Source organism: Lipophrys pholis (genome assembly GCF_963383615.2).
Source record: "Lipophrys pholis genome assembly, chromosome: 12".
In the NCBI taxonomy this organism is placed as follows: domain Eukaryota; kingdom Metazoa; phylum Chordata; class Actinopteri; order Blenniiformes; family Blenniidae; genus Lipophrys; species Lipophrys pholis.
Genome location: NC_137641.1, coordinates 5,173,578 through 5,180,202, shown reverse-complemented (window position 1 = coordinate 5,180,202; position 6,625 = coordinate 5,173,578). Strand labels below are relative to the sequence as shown.

General features: G+C 43.3%; 1 gene segment (V, D, J or C); it reads right to left on the bottom strand.

Annotated features, from left to right (window-relative positions):
• Positions 1–442: 442 nt before the first annotated feature.
• LOC308117900 (Ig kappa-b4 chain C region-like) lies at positions 443–2,935 on the bottom strand. The segment is given in 3 exons: positions 2,921–2,935; positions 1,901–1,982; positions 443–952 (listed from the first exon to the last, which is right to left on the bottom strand).
• Between the last annotated feature and the right edge of the window lie 3,690 nt (positions 2,936–6,625).

The following is a 6,625-nucleotide window of genomic DNA, read 5'->3' as shown; positions in this document are numbered from 1 at the left end:
GCCCCCAGGAATTCTGGGAAAAACAGTGGCTTTTTTTATGAAGCTGAAACAGAAGGAGACTTGAACTTTGATTCTTTTCATCCATAAAGGTTTTTATTCTGGCAACACGAGTATCTATCTGTGATGCAAAGGCTTTTTATACTGCATCTCTGCATGATGACCTGGTTTTTGTAGCCATAAAAAAGTGATTGAGGGGTGGATTGACTCAGACCAGCACTAGTGAAGGCCGAGGTCTGAAATGCAAGGCTGCCACTGTTACAATCTAATCCTACCATTTATAGGACATGCAAATACGTTTCAACTTCCAGCTTTTATTGAAAGATATAAATAAGGATGTGAGGATATAAACACTCTCATATACTATTTTTCCATTCATCCATCTTCTAAACCGCTTTGCCATGATTATTTTATTGTTGTAAAAAAGTCATGAAAGACCAAAGATTGAGGTGAAAACTGTCTTTATTTTGTCAAAGCTTGAAGAAAATGATGATGAAAGAAGATGAATATTGATGAAGTCAGTTTGCTTTGATGATAGAAGAAAGTGAAAGAGGGTGAATGACAGAGGTGAGATCAGTGTGAGAGTAAAAGCAGTGTGAGAGTCCCAGTGAGTCCGGTCAGGACTGGGAACACTGGTCTCTCCTCAGTGTCTCTCTGAGGGGAGTCTGGGAGCCCCGGGTGGCCTCACAGGTCACAGAGCCCACCTTCCTCCACTGGTCTGCAGGGAGCCTCAGGGTGCTGCTCCAGCTGTAGAGGCCGTCCTTCTGCAGCACCCCGGGGCTCCTGCTCTCCTCCCAGCTGCTGCTGCTGCTGCTGCTGCTGCTGTCCTCCACCTTCCAGCTCAGACTCCAGTCTGAGGGGAAGCCCTCGTTGGCCAGGCACATGAGCGTGGCCTTCCCCTGCTGCAGCTCCTCTCTGGAGGGGGGCAGCACCGTCAGGGTGGGGCGGGTATCACCTAGGAGACACCAATCAAATTAGAGGACAGGGAGCACCCAGCTGTCAATCAACCAGCACACACCTGGACAGCTTTAGTGGGAGACAGCTGATTTGGTCCTGGAAGAAGTTGCTGTCAGAGGCTTTTTCTGCTCCAGCAGTCACTCACTCACACATTGTTTCACTTCCCTTTAAGAAGCCTCTCATGCACATCAGCACAGAGAGAATCATCCAACACTTTGACCTGAAATACCTCAAACTACACAGGAAGGAACACAAGCTGATGTCTCAACGTTTACTCTTCATTTGCATCAACGTTATCAGAAAGTTTACACTTTACAACTTATGACTGGAAACTTTAACATGAACTTCAAATCTAAATTAATATTTTCAATTATTTAGAGCAAAATGTAAAAGAAAACAGTGAAATATATATCGAGAGGTTTTCATAATTTTATAACATTTATCATCAGTATTTCTATTTTACTGTAAAATAACAATATTAATGATGCATTTTAAAGTAAGAAGAGAAACAGAATTGGGAAACATTCTATAGAACCAAGAATAAATCCAGCTGTGATGAAGAGACACTCAATAAAACAAGAAGAATAAAACCTGCACACATTCCAACACAAACACATTTCAAACAGTGGACATGTCAACTAAAACTCAGCCCAAAGACAGACCAGTGCACCAGAAATGTCCCTAAATACACAGGTCAGTGTAAAAACAGCTTCAACATGAGACTGGTAGAGTTAAAACAGTGTGTTCCACAGCCATCAGGCTCTAACTGAGCACATTTAAAGACTGACAATATCTTTGGTTTTGTCATTTAATCCTAATGAGATTTTAATCCGGTGTAATTATTAAGAAAAAAAAACATCTTTCTAATCTCAAATCATTCAAAGCAAGGTTTAATGTATGAATTTGAATTATTTAGTTGAAAGAATTAAAAGGAGAATAAACTTACTTCCAACATCCAGTCTGGTTCCTCCACCGAACGTGTACCACAGTGATACAAACTCATTGAGCCGCTGTACAAAAACCTCTGACTGTAGAGAGACGCCACTCTCTGATTCTGAAACCAACAAACTCACCAAAACAACTTTTACCACCTGATCCTAACGGAACACAAGAGAACAGTTCTTTCATCTGCAATGTCTACTTGAAATACATATATTTATAGAAATTGTTTTAAAGATTATTTTCAATTTATTCAATAATATCTTTTGGAATTTATTCCTGAATAGATTTGGCAGCAAAAATAGGAAATTTTTAAAAAGTAAAAACTACAGACGTATCTTTAATTATTCAGTTTAATTCCTTAATATTGTCATTAAAGTTTGAATCCAGAGTGAAAGTGAGAGATGAAAGTGATCCAGGTCCCTGTTGGAGTCAGTCAGAACATTTCCATAGAGCCACTTTGCATCAGCAGCACCATGCTCCAGTGCTCTGGGAGAGTTTATAGTCCTGACAGTTGAAGACTGGATGACTGACAGCCGTCCTTCATGACAACAGAAGACAGAGAAATCCTCCTCATCAGAAACATGAGTGTGATCTGCGTCCTCATCTGGACTCTCCTCTGCTGCTGCTTCACAGGTAAAGTCCAGAGAATCAAACTCCTCTCCTCTGTCAACATCCGTCCCTCTGAAATGAAGCCCACAAAACCATGAGGCTGCTTGATGTTTCTGTCTGTGTTTCCTCAGAGTCCAGAGGCCAGGTCACAGTGACTCAGCCTGCAGCAGTCAGCTCTGCTCTGGGAGCCTCCGTCACCATCACATGTAGGACCAGTCAGAATGTTTATTATAGTACTGGTTATCACCTTTTAGCCTGGTACCAACAGAGAGATGGACAACCTCCTAAAGGGCTCATTTACTACACCACCTCTGGAGCATCAGGGACTCCAGATCATTTTACAGGCAGTGGATCAAACTCTGACTTCACTCTGACCATCAGTGGAGTTCAAGCTGAAGATGCTGCAGTTTATTACTGTCAGAGTGTTCATGACATCAACAGTCAGAGTGTGTTCACACAGTGAAAAACCGTCGTACAAAAACCTCCCTCAGTCAGACTGAACCGAAACTGACTGCTGCACACTGATACACTTCACTGAACACACACACACACACACACACACACACACACACACACACACACACACACACACACACACACACACACACACACACACACACACACACACACACACACACACACACACACACACACACACATTAGAAATCTCTAACATAAACTGAACTAATGAATTTATTTATTGAGATCAGATGTTTCTTCACCAGAGGCGGTGGTGTTTCAACATGTAAATACTTGGTGGTGAGATTTTATTTCAGGTCTACTGAGCGCAGAGTTCAACACCACTTAATACCAAACTAAAGTTTGTGCAGAAGTTTTGAGCTCCAACATCTTTATGACAACCATATACTGTAGGATCCCATCTTGTGAAAAGGTTTAACACGGGGAATCGCCTCTGATTAAATCATTTAATAAACTAAACTGTGTCTCGGTGGGGAGTTGAACACGGGCCTACTGATTGCAAGGAAAGAATTCCTCCACTAGACGAGCAGCATATTGATTTACAAGTGAGATTCTTACACAGATTTTATTATGACCTTACACTCACTTTACCTCCAGTTTCTCCTCTAAAGTCAGAGTTTTACATTTATACACCAGTAAATAATCAACCTCATTCATTTGGATTCTTAACTGTTAGCTCTCGCGGCGCATAAGCTGGCGTCACAACTCACTCTGGTTCTGTCAAGCAGTGCCTCCATTGACGCCAGCCAATCAGCTCTGAGCTTCTAAATCATCCTGGAGCAGGGCTTCGGGCTGCAAGCCCCACTCTCCATAAAGATCATGTGATCTGAATGAATGTACCACAGCCTGAGCATGAACACTTACATCTGACTGCATGAAATACAAACTGCATTGAGAGAGAGGAGCTGGTCCAACTCATGCAACCATCAGTGTGGATCAGGAGAAAACTCAGCCTGAAGCAGCAAGAGGAGACCAAGAACCAGGAAGTTCAATCCTCACACACAAATATGCAACTCAGGAGGAAGCTATATTCACAGAAAATAAAATACTATAGATGATCTTAAAGGATTAATAATGTACTTTGCCTGCAGTTATTTTTCGCTGGTTCATCAGGTGGTGCTCAGCTCCACCTGCCCCTAATGACCAACTGCTCCTGACCAGAGGTCATAATAATCATTTCCTGGGGAATTGCACCCCAGGAAATCCGGGCCGTTTTCCAATTCTTAGAGCGCCAGTGTGTACTCGCCTACGTCACGAGTAACTACTTGCAAGGTGTCCTCGCAAGTGCGGAAATGCAAATTTACGGGGACGCATCGAGCTCAACAAACAATTGGAACACGAGCGTACTCGGCATCACAGTTGTAAGAAGCACACGTAGTGGAGTTACAAAACATCACAAAACGTAACAAAAACCAATGGAAGGAGTGGTGGCTGCTGCCATGGCAGGTATGATGTACCGTGAAGCCGAGGAGGAAGCAGCACGACTGCGGAGGGAGAACCAGGAGAGATTAGACAGGGTGCAGAGGAGGAGGAGGAGGAGGAGGAGGAGGAGGATGATGATGATGAGGATGGCCCTGATAGCTCACCTCTCTGGTTGGGTAGGTGGCCTTAAAAACTTGGCTGATTTGTTCATGACATGTTAGGATGAGAACTTATTTGTACCTTTTCTATCAAATATGATGTTTGTAGTACAGTGTTAGTATTACTTCTCGCCCCCTGTCCTCCTATACTGCCTTTCTATTACTATTCATCTGATTGGACGTAAGCTAAGAATAAAAGGTGAACAGTAATTCTCCACTAATAACACCATTATTTTACTGTTTGTTTTACTGAGTGTCTCTGATGTATTTTAAACGAAATAACCAGCATTCGACATACCTTCTCCTCATGTCTTCTATCATTAGGATGTACTGTATTCCACTTTGTGTACTATACATCCTAGTGAAGCACATAAATCATTAGTAGTAATCATTTCTCTTTAGAGTAAATCCAGAAATTCATACATGGCTGACACTGTGGAGCTAAGTAAGATATTGAGCATAAACAGAGCAAGTCAGAAGTATAAGGAAACTTTATTGAACAAACAACATTACTTACAAAAGTAAAAGCACAAATAAGTTAGAAAGTGAGAAACATGAACTTCAAAACAATGACATGTTTTTAAACTTTTCTAAAATTCTCTCTTTTATTTACCAGGAGCAGAGGCCCCTGCAGCGATATGCACAGGTTAATAACACTGTGCCTATCCTGGACCCTTTCTTCTCTGGAGGGGACGTGACACCAGCCTTCAGGGTTTCCAGGGAGAGCATCGTGAGGCTCACACAAATGCTGCCCCGGGAAAAAACCCATGGATGGAGTCATGAGCTGGAGGTGCTGGTGACCATTTACTGGCTTGCCTGTGGCGCCTCCTATGGAGTCACAGCAGACGTCTTTTCTGTGCCACAAACAACAGTGTGGCGGATCATCCACAACACTGTTGACGATCTCATGACCATCATTCATACTGTGATCCACTTTCCCAGACAGGAGGAGATGGAGGACATCGGAGCTGCTTTTGTCCGCCTGGCCGGCCATCAGGCATTCTGCCGTGCTGCTGGGGCCATTGATGGATGCCACGTACAAGTTGTTCCTCCTGCAGAGCCACAAAAGAAAAGTTATTACAACAGGAAACTTTTCCCCTCCATCATCCTGCAGGGCATTTGTGATGCCAAAGGGACATTTCTTGACGTGTACATTGGCAACCCGGGATCTGTGCATGATGCCCTTGTCCTGTGCAGATGCCCCATGTACCAGAATGCTCTGTACCCCAGCTGGGTACTTCCTGCTGGGTGATGGAGGGTATCCCTGCCTGCAGCGCCCAGTCTCCGTAATGACACCTTACCGGCAACCTGTTGCAAGTAAGAAAGCTTTAGCTTAATAATCCCAAACATGAACACTAACGATACACAACAACTTCTTACCATGATGACATCACAATATATCAAATGTTTTCCATGTGAATTTTGATTGACAGGCCAGGTTGAAGCCCGGTACAACACATACCACGCCAAAGGGAGAAATATAATAGAGCGCACCTTTGGAGTTTTGAAAACCCGTTGGCGCTCTATTTTCCTGAGAGCTCTGGAAATCGTCCTGACTTTGCACCGAAGGTGGTTGCTGCCTGCTGCATCCTCCACAACATCTGTGCTGCAGCAGGGGACATCATTGAGGCAGAGGATGGTCCAGCGATGGAGGATGGAAACGGCCCAGATGATGCTGAGGACGACCAGAGGGACCTGGCAGGAAGACGCATGCGAGCGAGACTCGCTGCCCAGCGGTCTGCTCCTGAAGGGCGACCTGCATGCCTCAGTGAGCATGACTACATCTAGACAGGAAGTAGTTGTAGTCATGCTCACTATTGTGAATGTATGTATATAGATGGAGATAGGGATAGATAGAGAGATAGATAGGTGTAAACATTATTGTTGTTCATCTTTTACCATATTGTACTTCTTGTTTTCACAAATTAAAGCATATCACTGTAAATAATTGTATAGGGCTGCACAATATTGGATGTAACATGTTTTTTGTTTGTGTAATAATAAACACACAGTTGCATTGCAGAACAAATTGCTCGGGTGGATTTCGTCAATCATAATTT